Genomic DNA, 15,326 nt, shown 5'->3' with positions numbered 1-15,326 from the left:
CCTACTAACATCATGCAGAATTCCTTCGCTGCCCTAAAATACTCCCGGTGTTTCACCCGTTCAATATCTCCCTTCTCTAAACTTCTGGAAACCACTGCTCTATTTTCCATCTCTGTAGTTTTGCCTTTCCAAGAATATCATATGCCTGGAATTGTAAAGTATAGAGCATTTTAAGACTGACTTCTTTCCCTTAGTGATATGTATTATGGTTCCTTGATGCCTTTTCATGGCTTAAACCTCACTTCCTTTTTAGTGCTAAATACTACTCCACTGTCTGGATTGACCGCAGTTTATTTATCCACTCAGGTATTAAAGAGGGCATCTCAGTTGCTTTCAGTGTTTGGCAGTTATGAATAGAGCTACTATAAATATCCTTTTGCAGATTTTTGTGGGGTCAGGTTTTGCACTCATTTGGGTGCGAACCACAGAGCACGATCGCTGATGGTATAGTGAGAGTATGTCGGTCCTTGTAAGAAACTGCCCACTCGAGTTTCTTCCAGATTGGCTGCGCCATGTTGCATTCCCGCCTGCGATGGATGAGAGTTCCTGCTGCTCTGCACTCTCACCGGTCTTTGCTGTTGTCAGTGTCCTGGGTCCCGGCCGTTCCAATAGCTGTGCGGCGGTATCTCCTGGAAGTATGTTTCAGTCCATCTCACAGACGGAGATTGCTTGTATACATCCGGTGTGCTCAGCGATCCTTTGTTGTTGAGGGACACCTTTGGGAAATACTGGGGAGTTCTGAAAGCCTGTTGAAGTTCCTTCTGTGTGGGGTGGGGTTGGAGTGCACACAACTGTCCACATGAAAGGCACTCTGGAAGAACCTAGAAGCACAGTTAATCAATGGGTGACTTAGTGTTTATGCAGCAATTACCCAACCTGGTAATGTCACTTTAGGGCAGGAAATACAGATCTTTCCCTCCCGATAAATCTGCTGACCTTCACTGCCACGGGCATTTGTTTTCAGGAGTGGGTGACAGATAACCACCACTAAATGACATGAGGTACTGCACTGTAGGGTTAATATATGGGTGGGGGATGTCGTAACCTGCAGCGGATGGCGGCAGAATGGGGCAGCCGCGCGGACGCGATGCAATTTGGTGCGGTTTCACTGGGGGAGGGCGGGGGTGGCGCATGGTACGTTGCACGGGGGCGGGCGCGGGCGGGCGGGAGGGAGGGAGGGAGGGCAGGGAGGAGGGGAGGGCAGGGAGGGAGGGAGGGCGGGAGGGCGGAGCAAGAGGCAGAAGACGAAGAAGGAGAAGGAAGAGGACGAAGGGCGAAGAAGAACGGAGAAGAAGAAGACGAAGAAGAAGCAGGATGACAGAAGAGGAAGAAGCAGAAGGCGAAGGAGAAGGAAGACGGAGAAGAAAGACGAAGAAGCCGGAGAAAGAAGGAGAAGCAGCAGGGTGACAGAGGCAGAAGAAGACGGGACAAGACGACGAAGCAGGGACAAAGGACGAGGAAGAACGCAAGCAAGAAGAAAGCAGACGAAAGAGGACAGACGAAAGGCAGGGCAACACGACACGAAGACAAGGCGAAAGCAGACGCACGCAGGAAGACGCAGAAGCAGGGAAACAGGGAACGCACACGAAGACGAGCGACAGGAGAGGACGCAGACCAGGAGCGGCACGAGAAGACGACGCAGCACAGACGAAGACCGACAGAGCACGAAGACACGCGGGCCCGACGCAAAGCACGACGCCAGCACGCCAGACGCCGCCTGCTCACGACAGCATCCACGACGCACGCCAGACAGCCGACAGCATACCAGACAGACTCCCCTCCTACCTCCACGCTCCTCCTCCTCACCTCCCGTCCCTCCTCCATCCTACTTCCCTCTCCTCCTCCTCCTCTTCCCTCCTCCTCCTCCTTTCCCCTCCTCTCTCCTCCTCCTCCTTTCCCCTCCTCCTCCTCCCTCCTCCTCTCCTCCCCTCCTCTCCTCCTCCTCCTTTCTCCCCTTCTCTTCCTCCTCCTTTCCCCTTCTCTTCCTCCTCCTTCCTCCTCCCTCCTCCTCCCTCTCTCCTCCTCCTCCCTTCTGTCCCTCCTCCTCCTCCCTCCTCCTCCTCCTCCTCCCTCCTCCCTCCTCCTCCTCCTCCTCCCTCCTCCTCCTCCTCTCCCCTCCTCCTTCCTCCTCCCTCCTCCTCCTCCTCCTTTCCCCTCCTCCTCCTCCTTTCCCCTTCTCCTCCTCCTTTCCCCTTCTCTTCCTCCTCCCTCCTCCTTCCTCCTCCCTCCTCCTCCCTCTTCCTCCTCCCTTGTCCCTCCTCCTCCTCCCTCCTCCTCCTCCTCCCTCCTCCTCCTCCTCTCCCCTCCTCCTCCTCCTCCCTCCTCCTCCTCCTCTCCCCTCCTCCTCCTCCTCCCTCCTCCTCCTCCTCTCCCCTCCTCCTCCTCCTCCCTCCTCCTCCTCCTTTCCCCTCCTCCTCCTCCTCCTCCTTTCCCCTCCTCCTCCTCCTCCTTTCCCCTTCTCTTCCTCCTCCTTTCCCCTTCTCTTCCTCCTCCTTCCTCCTCCCTCCTCCTCCTCCTCCCTCCTCCTCCTCCTTCCTCCTCTTCCCTCCTCCTCCTCCCTCCTTTCCCCTTCTCTTCCTCCTTCCTCCTCCCTCTTCCTCCTCCCTCCTTTCCCCTTCTCTTCCTCCTCCCTCCTCCTTCCTCCTCCCTCCTCCTCCTCCATCTTCTTTTTGTTTATTATGTATGTGTCAGTTTTTCCAAAGTGCTTGTTGATTTGATTTTTGAGATATGGGGCTTTTGACTTGTAGCATTTCTCAGCAGAGCAGAAAATTTGGAGCCTATTAACACAATTGAACACACAATGTGTGTGTGTGTGTGTGTGTGTGTGTGCACGCGCACTTGCATTTTTGATAACCTTAAAAAAGATTTTGCAAGGTGTCAGGCACAGACCTGGATATTTATGGAAAAGTAACCAGGGCTCCATTCAAAGACATGCCCCTGGTGGAATGAGACAGACAAAGAAACCAGCAGGCCATTCAAGGGAGCCCTTTGTGCTGGGGAAGCAGGAAACGGGGCTGCTCCATGGGCAGGGAGGACAGCATCCATGCAAAGTGAGGGCAGGGAGCTTTCAGAACCCCGGGGAGATGCTGCCAGGGGGCCAGCTGTGGCTCAGCCTCTCCCCAGTTGCATTTGAAGCCGGGCTCATGGCAGCTTGCCTGTTGGGGAGGTCAAGTTCACGGTGGTACACGGCTGAATTACAGTAGCAATAATGACAGACCAACTGACTGGTAGCTTATAAGGTGCTTTCAGGCCTGTTTTCTCGTCTGGTCCCAGTGACATCACCAGGAGGCACCTGGGACTCCTCAGCAGGATCAAGGCACAGCAATGTCATGGCTTGCCAAGGTCACACAGCTGGGAAGTGGCAGCTGGGTTCTCAAACTCGGTCTGTCTGATTTAAGAAGGTTGCTAATAATAGCTCAGCTCCTCGGCTAAGTGATCCACACGTCGTGAGGAGTTTCTAGTGCGAGGTAGAAAGTTGCTCACGAGAACATCCCTAACGGAGGGCTTTGGAGGCTCACCCATCACAGTGCGCAGCCAGATGTTCAGACCATGTTTGCTGAGTGCCCACTATGGGACCAGCCTTGCTCTGCACTGGCACCCCCCTACCCCCGACAAAGCTCCTGCCCTTGCAGAGAGGCAGCCAGTAAGCACGTGCACACACACACACACACACACACACACACACACAGCTAATGTGCATCTAGTTGGTCTAGAGAGGATACAGAGTGTGCAAGTGTGGTGTCAGGGGTGGGGTGTGACGTGGCAGCTGGAACCTCCCTGCACCTCCCCAGCACGGCTGCCACCACCTGCCCAGAGGCTGCTGTATAAGCGGAAATACCTTGGGTGGGAAGGCCACAGTCGCTCCACTTGGGGATGGAGCCGGGCCGGGGTCGAGCTCAGGGGGAACACGGTCTGGGTGCCCATGGGGACGGCGTGAAGGCAGGGCACCCATCTGATGAGCAGAGCCTCCTGGCCAGCCCGCTCTCTCCAGCCAGCACTCCTAACCCCTCGAGGGAGCCCGGCCATTTTCCCAAGGCTGCTACAGATTCCTTCTGTGAAGGCCCTGAGCCCTGCCTTTGGTCTTTTGGTTCTGGATGACTTTCTCAGCTGGTTCTAGAAGGAAGCATCAGGTGGGATGTGGGGCCCAGCTCTGAGCATCCCGCCTGCAACCGTCACCTGCCTTCCCTGGCCGCAGACATGGCACCTCTTTCCTCTCCTGCCCCTACCTTCTTTCCTCCACTCCGCACACTGAACCCTGACTGTATAGCCAGTTCCATGCTGCATTGTGTGTGGTTCCCACCCTCAGGGACCCTTGGTCCCTTTGTGTCTGGTCAAAGTCAGCATCGGCAGTGGGCAGTGCGGAGGTGGAGAAACCCTGGGGGGAGGGGAGGCCACTGCCTCCAGGGGGCAGAGCCCAGGGTCTGGGTGGGCAGCAGAGGCTCCCTCTGTCCAAAGGGACAGAAGATGCCTGGACACTGTCACACACCAGACTGCAGTGCTGACCCATTCATGAGCACCCAGGAGTCCACGGCCTGGCCTGCCTCCCACATCAGGGGCAGACGTGTGCCGATCCACTGGCTCCTGCAAGGCCTGCCTGACCCTGGGCATTGGGGGCTCTATTAAATTGTTAATGCAACCATTAGAGCGTCAGCATATTATCTCTGCCTGAGAGGGATCAGATGCTATTCGCACTTCTGTTGGTTCATTTTTATTTATCTGGCTTTCACCTTGCTGGCTAACAAGTTTATACACAGCCCCAGTGGAAGGAACCAGGAGCCAGGAGCCAGGAGCCAGGAGCCAGCCACATGGGGGCTGTGCAAGAAAAGCTCCAGGACGTTTGGACGCCACACAGGGGTTATTCCAGCTCTAGGAGCCAAAGGAGGTCAGGCTACAGTGGAGCCACCGCAGACTCGATTGGATCTGCTGGTTCCCTTATCCACCAGTCCTTCTGTCCCAGGTGCCTGGACAGCTTCAGGGGCCAGCAGCCCTTCCCGGCGCTGAGCATGCGGTGGGGAGGAAGGCACGTTGTCCGCGCCTCCATGGGGTTGACAGTGGTGACCAGTGACCCTGAGCCACAGGCGGTTCTGTCCTGGGGGAGTTTGGCAAAGTCTGGACTTGTTGGTTGTCATAACCGGGGCTACGGAGGGGCTCCAGCGACAGAGTGGAGACTGGGGATGCCACCAAGCCCTGTGCAATTTCCAAGTTAGTACCCCAGACAGAGACTGATCTCCCCAGATGTCAACAGAGCTACTAGAAGAAGGAACGGGATGCAGGCAGGGCCTGTTGGGGTGTCTGGTCCACACTGGCACACTGCCATCGAGCAGGAGAAATTGGCAGGGGGAGGTGTGTGCGTGTGTACATGTGTGTGTTCGTGTTGGGGGGAGGGAGGAATAGGAAGACTGTCCCACGCAGAGCATGAGCAGGTGACAAAGCCGGGAGGTGAGAAGGACAGTCCCTGCGTGGGGAAGTGAGGGGTGCATCCCCGAGGCGGGGTGGAGGGAGAAGCCGGACCCGCCAGCCACGAGGGGCCCCGGCTGCTGCTAAGTGCCGTGGGAAGCTACTAGGAGGGTGTAAGCACTTATGACGTGCTCAGGTTAAAGGAGAATCCCCTTGCCTGCCTAGCAGAAAAAGGCTTCTGTTAGTTCCCCGTGGTGGCCACAGCAAAGAACCACAGACAACCGAAATCCACCCTCAGCCCTGGAGACGGCAAGTCTGAGATCCTGGAGACGGCAGGGCTGGTCCTTTCTGATGCGTCTGGCCCTGGTGTGGGGGTGGTCGTGGTGGCCCTGTGTCTTCATGTCCCTTTGCCTCTGTGTGTGTCTCTCAGTGTCCAAATTACTTTTTATTTATTTTTTTTAGAGAAAGAGAGAGAGAGAGGCAAAAGGAGTGGGAGAATCTTAAGCAGGTTCCCCGCTCAGCACAGAGCCCTCATGAGGAGCTCTATCCCATAATCCCGGGATCATGACCTGAGCTGAAATCAAGAATCGGATGCTTGACCAACTGATCCACCCAGGCACCCCCAAATTGTTCATTTTTAGAAAAAATATCTATTTATATTTGAAGGAGAGACAGAGAGTGAACAGGGGAGGGACAGAGAGAGAGGGAGACACAGAATCTGAAGCAGGCTCCAGGCTCTGAGCTGTCAGCACAGAGCCTGACACAGGGCTCAAACCCATGAACCATGAGAGATCATGACTTGAGTTGAAGTTGGACGCTTAATGGACTGAGCCACCCAGATGCCCCCAAATTACTCCTTTTTTTTTTTTTTATAAGGACACCATCATACTGGATGAAGACCCACCTTAATGACCTCGCTTTAACTTGATGACTGCAGGAAAGGTCCTGTCTTGAAATAGGGTCACATCCTAAGGTCCTGGGGTGAGGACTCCCAACATGTCTTCTTAGGGGACACAATTCAATCCATCACAGGGTGGCAGGAGCAATGCGAGAGACAGGGAGGCTGGAGTGTTGTACTGATTGGGGTGTGAGGGCAGGATGGTTCAGGTGGCAGTGATGGAGAGAAGGGCAAATGGCCTGGGGGGCATGCAGAGTGTGAGTGGGGGATCTGGGTTCATAGGGCCCATGGGGTCTGCCTTAGGGTCCTGGGGTTCTACCTCAGGTAGATATTCCCCCCCCCCCCCCCCCCCGCCTTTGCTGTTGACACAGTGGCCTTGCTGTTTTAGAGGAAGCGGGACAATGGACCAGCTTCATTCCCTGGGCCTCAATAACTCTGCACATTGTTTTCAGATGCTGAGCTCTCTTAGCCTGAGGCGTGCATTAAAAAATTAATTTATTTGCTCTTAATAAAGTCATGCATACTCATGGTAGAACCCAGATGATTCCAAAAGCACTGAAAAGTATATATATGTATAAGTAATAAGACAAAAACCAGTCACACTCATGTAAATGACAACGCGGAGTCCCTTCGAATGGCTATTTATTTAACTGCTCTCCTGGGGTTGGATGTTTGAATTACTGAAAAAACTTTCTCTGTAGATTAAAATGTCAGCTTCCTCCAACCTCATTATCATAAAAATGTTTGCTAATTGAAAGCAGCACTTTATCCTTATTATACCTTGCGTTTCTTTATTGGGTGAGGGTTCGCATCTCTCCCGTCATTTTGCTGTCGCCCTGTGTGAATGGCCTTTGTCCTTCTCCCATTCGTTTGCAGGGTCTTGGGGATGTTCCTGCGGCCCTGCGTGAGTTCATGGTGAGGCAGGGGGGTGCTCTTCCAAAGACAGGGTTGATGCCAATTCAACCCTGTGTGGGGAGTATGCCCGGCCTGGTCCTGGTGCGGTTCCCGCGACACTCTGCACCCACGTCCCACTGTAGGTGGGGACAGGACACAGCACAGGCTCCTGGGCACCAGGCCTCGTGGTCCTTTGTCTCATTTAGTCCTTGCCACCAGGGGGCACCCTGAGTAACTTGGCTGCCTCACACATTTGCAGCTGGCTGAGCTGGGGTTTGAACCTCAGCTGTCGGACCTGGGGTTCCCCCTGCCCCCACCACTGCCCCTGCACCCTTCTGCTTCCCTGTGTGCAGCGGGGCTGGGTCCACACAGAACTGGGGGAGGGAGGCTCCTTGGACACCTCCTGCTTTCTGAGGGCCCCAGGTTTTGGGGACATCTTGCCTACGCAGGCCTGGGTCTTACTCGGATCTGTTCTCTGGCCACCCCCCGGGCTGGAACCTGCACGTCTCCGCCATCTGGAAAACCAGCTGCCTACAGGTCTCCAGAGGGGACACTTGGTCAGTCTGTGTGCTCCGAGGGGCCGTCTGTCCATCTGTCTCAGAAGGTAGATTCTCCAATATGGAGTGAAAACATGGCGAGCTTTAGTTGCACAGCCACTGTGTGATGATTCCCATTTTACAGATGAGCATGCAAAGTGGGGGTGTGAAGTAATTGTGAGCAAGGTTGGGCAGTGAGTGAGTGAGCAGAGCTGGGGTTTGAGCTCAGCGGCCTCCTGCTGCGCTCCTCTGTGGGACCGTGGCCTTCGGGGACCCTACTGGCTTCAGGGTATTGCTTCGGTACTGTCACTCACTTTTGATCACACACATGCTCACGTGTGTGTTCACATGCACATGTGTTCATACGCACATACACAAACACCCTGGCATATATGCACTTACACACTCACACCTTCACACACTCATGTGGACCCGCACTTTATACACACACACTCACACACACTGGTGCATTTACACGTACACTCTCCCTCACACATGCACAGGCGCACACGCTCACACAGGCGTATCAGCTTTGTTTGCTCTCTCATTTTATGAGTGTCTCCGAGCAGACACCGGGGCTGTCCGAGGTCTTTATCGCGCTGGGATATCGACTCTTTGTCATGTTCGATGCTGTTATTTCCCCCAGTCTGTTGTTTCTCTTTTATTCTAGTTTTGTGTGCTTTCCCCGTACGGCTCTCCTTTCCGCTTTATTTCTCACTGCCTCATTCTGGATGTGTTTCTATTACCAGTGACTGCAAATCGTTTTCAGAGGAACATGCTGACTCACACGCGCATACAGAGTGGGGCCTGGCTCCGGCCCCGCGTGGGGGTCTCGGCTGCTGGAGCCCGAAGGAGATCCCCTCGGAGGGTCGGGGCCGTGGCCCTGCCAGGTGGGGGCATCTGCAGAGATCACCCCGGTCCGACCAAGCGAGGGGGTGGCGAGGATCGGGGGAGGGAGGCAGGGCAGTGGGGATCTCAGCTTCCGGCAGCGTCCACATTCTCAAAGGGCGATCTTTCAACCGAAGCGTGACAAAAAGACATTTCCCAGGAACTATTGTTCTGGTGATTTCCTGTGGCCTCGAACACAGGACTCTTTTAAGAGTCTGGAAACAGTTTTCTTTTGCTGAAAAGGGTAAATCTCATACCCTCTCTATGGATTCTGGAAGAAGCTATTCTTAGAAATATTCTGAAAAATTCTATATACTTGGAAATGCCGTGGATTGCAGAAAATTTGAAAGGGAGGGAAACTATAATTCCCCCAAACAATTGTCTTCTTATGTTGAACAAAGATATCATTAATTCTATTTTTAATCAGCAAATGCTATATTTCCAAATATAAATATAAAGGGGCCCTGCCAGCGCTCAGCCTACTCAGGAGAAGAGCCTGGAGCCACAGTCTTGCCAGCAGGGCCCAGGCTGGGTCCCTGGGTCAGATGGCGGGGCCCCTACTTCAGATCTGCTTGGGGCCCCTCTTGCTCAGGGATCTGTGGGCTAAAAAGACAAATTATCAGCACCCCCTTCCTCCCTGCTGTTGGTGGAACAGGGACCAGAGCTCCACAATAAATGTCCCCATTCAGAAAGAGAGTGGGGACCAGCAGGCCACAGCAGGCCACAGCCCTTCTGAACCCCACCAGGAAAATGTTCTGAGAACCTGCCTTTACTGTCCGTGAGGGGTGTCCTTAGATTCGGGCCTGATTCTGCTCCCAGGGAGCAGCTCCCATGGTCCTGGCCCCACAGAGGGGCAGACTGCTTTCCCACTGCCCTCCTGAGCCGCCACCTCTGTAGGTCTGGGGACCGTGCTCTCCTAGGGGACCAGCTGGATTTCCCAGCCCTCCTCCTGCCCGTACAAGGTCAAAGCTCATCGTGTCTCCAATGCACGTGGTTCTCTAGTGCCCATGCCGGTGGTCCCCGTGGCCCTGGAGCTCTCTCAAAACGCAGTGACTTCCTCCTGTCCATCCGGTTAGCTCCATGTTCCGACAGCCACAGCCCGGTTTCCTCGGGCAGCACAAGTCCCACGGTTTCTCCATTAGCCTTCTCACTCCCACGTCCTCCTGTGTCTTCTCCCAGCGTCAGTCACCATCTCCGACATGAGGCTGCGGTGGGGGAGCCACACCTACAGACTCTTTCCGTGGGCTGCTGTGTCCAGCTGGCGGGGTCTGCTGGGTGTCACGCCCTTGGTGAAACTGTTATCCCGAGCTACCCAATCTATTCCTTTGTCTCTGACTGTGACGCCTGTTCCCTCGATCTGGCTCCTCACCACGCAGCACAGTTTTAGCCAGCCTTTGGGGCTTCACGTCCTCCTCACTTGGGCTTGGGAAGAAGTGGGCCTTTCCAGACCTCCACGTCCCCTAAGCTCAGGAATTCCTTGCGCTCCCTTCATTTGTGTTTGCAAATCGGCCATTACTCTCCTGACCTCACCTCTTGCTTGCAACGGCCTGGCCAGGTTCCAACAGCGACCAGCACATGCTTTTCAGCCTCCCTTCTAACCTCTTCCGGTGGGCAGCAGCCTCCCTGGGTTCATGTCACCGCATGATACGGGCGCCATCTATCTTCCCAGCCTTTGGTGTCTGTTTCCTTCGTGCCCGTGTCCGATCATGGGCGCAGGCCACACCTTTTGGAATTTTGCTACAGCAGCACCTCACTCCTGGGAACGTCTGTATTAACACCGCTTGATTTTGACGAGGTGACAGCTCGCCCCCAGATTGCAGTGACTGAAGTGACAAAGGTTTACTTGTCACGCGTGGCGTCCACACTGCATCACATGGCAGCTCTGGCACGCCAAGTTGCCCTCTGGTCGGTCGTCCCTGGGCACCAACCACAGACTGACGGAAGCATGGCGGCTCAAGCACCTCTGCTTCTATCCCATTGGCGAAAGCGGGTCACGTGACCAACAGCGAGTCCTAGCCCCTCCTCTAACTTCTGCTCCCATTCCATTGGTCAAAGCTGGTCACGTCACATGTCTGCTCCCATTCCATTGGCTAAAGCAAGTCACCTGACCACACCTACATTCAGGGAGGGTGAGGCGCCCTCAACTCAGAAGGAGAGCGCGCCTGCGTGTTGGGAGCCGCTGTGAGGACGGACGTAGGTGTTAAATGCTCGCGCTGGTTTCCCTGTCGCCTTCCCCCTGGCCCTCGAAAGACCCATCCTCTCCCGCCGTATCTCCTGTTACTCCAGACCCAGCTGCTCCCGGAAGCCTCTCCGGCCCCATCGAGTTGCCCAGCCTGCAGCTTAGCTGTGGTGCGCGTGCCGTGTACCCCCTCCCACCCGCCCCAAACTGAAACGTGGTGCTGCTGGAACAGCCGGCAACGGGGCTGGGTGTGTTTTGTGCCCACCAGTAATGGTGGACGTGGCAGGAGGGCGCGTGCAGAAAGGGAGGAGCTGGAGCGCAGTGTCCCCGAGGGAAAGGGTGCTTATTTTGCAGGTTGTGTTCACGGATTGCCCCTCGCACTTCTGCCTGCTGTCCAGGAAGGGCTCTGCGATTGGTCGCTGCCGCGGCTCCGCCTCTCCCGGAGAGCCCTACCTAACCTGGGCGGCCCCGGCTCACAGTACCTCTTGAATTGTAATTTTGAGACTTTGTTTTCGGTTTGGGATCTCCCCGACCCGCGTGGCGATGCACACTGTCGCCCGTGCCCCCGTGCACACTGCCCTGGAGGTCGCGCTGTAGCGGGACCCGGGGCTCGCCGGTCCCAGCGGACACAGCCTCCCCGAGTCAGCATGCTGCTGCGGGCACCGGCCGCCGGGCACAGACTCAGCCACGCTCTGGCTATTAATCAAAGCAGGCAGCTGTTTATTGTTCTGTGTGCTCCAAAGTTGGAGAGATTCTTCCTTAATTATAGTTTAGAGGATTCATCCAAATGAATTAGTAACTGCAGCCTCCCCCCACCCCCCTGCCGCCCCCTCCCTATGTCCTCCCTCTCCGCTGCATTATCCTACTTGTGCGCCGTGTCCCAAATCCACTGGACCCTTCCCTGCAGCCTGGGTTTTCTCGGGTCAACCTCTGAGGCTCGGAGCACACGTGGGCACCAAACCCTCAACCCTCAGCATATCTGAGGTGTCTCTGGGCCTTTCAGATCTTGGCATCTCTGTGCCCCAGGTGTAGCAATTGCTTCGTTTCTGCTCTTGGAAGGTAATTTCCTTCTTCAAAAAGAAGGAGGAGGTTTCTTTTGCTGCCGTCTTCCCAGGAAGAACCAGGGTGGGGCCGCTGCACGCCAGGTGCTCCCCTGTCCCTGGTCTCAGCCCCACGTGCTTCCCGGAACAGCCTGCTCAGGGGAACTTTTCATCGCTTGGACACGGGAACAAAATGACAAGTGGAATCCCTCGTCCGACCTCGGTGTATGAGGCCGCCCTGGCAGGCTCCCTCTTGGCTCCAGCCTGGTGCAGGCGGCCCCAGGCCCTGACATTAATCTGTTCTCTCCAAAAGGTCAGAGCCTTCTCTTCTCTGAGCATTTTAAAAGGCTATGAACAAATCAGATGATATTTAAGTAGTTATACCCAGCACCCTCTCAGCTCCCAGTGTATGTGGTGTAGCAGCCTGAGTACAATTTATTGATTCATTCGGCAAATCGTCATTGTGCCCGGACACACGTCATAGGCGCCTGGCAGCGGGCTGATTTCGGGGGCGTGAAGAGGCCTGAGCCTGGATCCTTGTCTTCACTGGGCACGTGGTCTGGTGGCTGGAGAAGGTGGGCACGTTCTGTGAAGCCATCTGTCTAGAGCCCGGTCCCAGGGAAAGGAGGGAGCCGTGGGGACGGGGTGGGGAAAGGCATCAGAGATGAGCCAGTGGGCTGGGAAGTCCTAGGAGAGGCTGCATGGGACTTAGGGGTGTGTGTGTGTGTGTGTGTGTGTGTGCGTGTGTGTGTGTGTACGTGCCATTCTCCACTGTGATTCTCAAATGTGTGCACGTCAGTCGCTAGGCATCTGGGTAACAGGCAGGTTCCGTCCCAGCAGATCTGGGGGGAGAGGGGGCGAGATTCTGCATTGCTAGCCAACTCCCAGGTGAAGCTGAAGGCTTGAGGACCACAAGGATGGAGACGGGTGGGAAGCTTGAGGACGGCAGAGAGGAGTTGGGGGCACAGAGGGTCGGGGCACCACGTTCCTTATGGGTGTAGCATGGTGTGGGTGGGGGCAGTGATGGAGAGGTGGGGTTCCGTTTTCAGGGCTCCATACCAGGTGAGGGTACCAGGTCCTCCTCCTGGCTCGTAGAATATTCTTTTCACACGTCTACCTGAGCCCTGATCATGCTGTCTGTGGCTCCTCAGATAGGTTCTTTCTCCTTCTTTCGTACACGTGAACCTGGGATGGGGCCACAACTCCATCATCCGGACACCCTTGGGCCTGGCCTGAGGACTCAACGAATGCTTGTCTTGTGATAGATTCACCTGCCTTCTCTGCTCTCGTTGGCAGGACTAGGTCTTGTGAACCCAATTTTGGATCTTTGCACTCAAGACGGGGGTTTCCCACTTCATGCTTTTGGAGTGTAATTTTTTGCCATTTAAAGCATTTAAAACTTCTTAGCTCAGGCGCCTGGGTGGCTCAGTCATTTGAGCGTCTGACTCTTGATTTCAGCTCAGGTCATGATCCCAGGGTCATGGGACTGAGCCCCATGTCAGGCTCTGCACTGAGGCCTGCTTAAGATTCTCTCTCAGGCACCTGGGTGGCTTGGTTGGGGGTCTGACTTTGGCTCAGGTCATGATTTCGCAGTTTGTGGGTGCGAGCCCCGTGTTGGGCTTTGCGTCGACAGCTCAGAACCTGGAGCCTGCTTCAGATTCTGTGTCTCCTGCTCTCTCTCTGCCCTTCCCCACTTGTGCGTGTGTGCTCTCTCTCTCTCTCTCTCTCTCTCTCTCTCTCTCAAATAAACAAACATTAAAAAAAAGAATCTTGGGCGCCTGAGTGGCTCAGTTGGTTGAGTGTCTGACTTCAGCTCAGGTCATGATCTCATGGTTCATGGGTTTGAGCCCTGTGTCAGGCTCTGTGCTGACAGCTCGGAGCCTGGAGCCTGCTTCAGATTCTGTGTCTCCCTCTCTCTCTGTCCCTCCCCTGCTCGTGCTCTGTCTCTCTCTTTCTCTCTCAAAAATAAATAAACATTAAACTTAAAAAAAAAGATAATCTCTCTCTCTCTCTCCCTCTGCCCCTCACTCCAGCTTGTGCTCTTTCTCTCTCCTTCTTCTTAGCTTGCTTGCTTGCACTGAGTCCTGTGTCAGTTGGCAAAGTTGTTTTGTCTGGTTGCCCAGGTTGGACACTGCACCAGCATTCTCTACCAACACGACTTAAGCACGGCAGGAATTGTCTCAGTGACGAGGTGTGTGAGGGCTTGCTCTGAGGTTTGCATTCTTTTGGCCTAGGGTAGCACCTCGCCGCCAGCTGTAACTTCCCGCTTAGTGTCTGTCCTGCAAAGGCCTTCAGCAGATCCTGGCCTGGTGCCTGATCGGAGTGAGAGGCTGGCGTTCGCTCTCCGGCCCCGTGGCAGGGCTCTCCATCTCATATGGTTATAAGAACGAGGCATCTGGGCTCTGATGCGAAAATCATGGCATTTAATGCACTTGTTGCCTCGTGTGTTAGGAAATGTTCCCGGTGGGTGGGGCGGCCCCTCAGACCCGGCTTCCCTCTGGGGTTCCCGGCCCCAAAGCTCTGTACTCGGCTAAAAGATGGGCAGGGGGGCTCATGAGGTGTGATTGGCGCTGGGTGAGTTGGTGACAAGATGAAAGGAGAAAACCCGGCCCAATGCTTGGAAGCCATGACGGCATGGCGTGGACGTCCTGTGGCGATACCGGGCCCTGTGTGGGATCGGTCCCTGGGGGGACGCGCTTCTTCAGGGCCTGCAAGCCTCCTGCTGAGACGTGAGTGAACGCTGAGGTCTGGTGCCCTCCCAGACCCCAGGAGCCTAAACAGATGGGTCCAGATTGAAATGACCGAGGACGCACAGGGGTAACTGCCACCCAGTTATCTCTTCCAACAGAGCAGCCTCCCGACTCGTTTGCCTCGCCTTCTGAGTCCGTGGCTCTGGACACTTGGCGGTGGCCCCGTTGGGTCTGTGCCAGGGGACTCACGACACCCAGAGGGAAGGGACGGGCGGTGGCTGTGGTGCAACCCGTTCGTTTAATCTAAGCGGAGCCCATGAGACAGCGTCCGTGACGCTGCTTTTGCTGGTCACCTGGTTCTTACAGGACCCTCTCTGTAGTTGTCTTTGTGACTCTGTTGGACTGAGCGCCTTCTGTTTGGAGGTGGAGCTCGGGGGGCTGAGAGGTGTGGGCGACGTTGCCATCCCAGCCGGAGTCCCGGGGAGGTGCTCCTCCGCGTTCCGTGCCCGCGTGACTCCTTCCGCCAAGGAGCGGGGTCATTCTCCCTCGCCCCTGCCCCTTGGCATCTTTGCAAAGGAGCTTCTGGGTTGGGATGGGGCCCCTGGGGAGTGTTGCTGGAGGGTTGGGTAGGATTTGCACCAAGGACTTAAAACCTTTGGCAGGAAGAATGTGAGACCCACATGTGCGGGCACAGGGTGCAGGGTGGCGGCTGGTAAGTTTGCCGCAGAAGCAGATGCTTGCTCCTCCCTCTCTCCGTCCTCCCTTTCCCACCAGGAGCTGGGAAGCCATCCCAGTGAAGGTCCG

Source organism: Acinonyx jubatus, chromosome C1 (assembly GCF_027475565.1).
Source record: "Acinonyx jubatus isolate Ajub_Pintada_27869175 chromosome C1, VMU_Ajub_asm_v1.0, whole genome shotgun sequence".
Classification (NCBI taxonomy): domain Eukaryota; kingdom Metazoa; phylum Chordata; class Mammalia; order Carnivora; family Felidae; genus Acinonyx; species Acinonyx jubatus.
Note: the sequence above shows the minus strand (reverse complement) of the source record.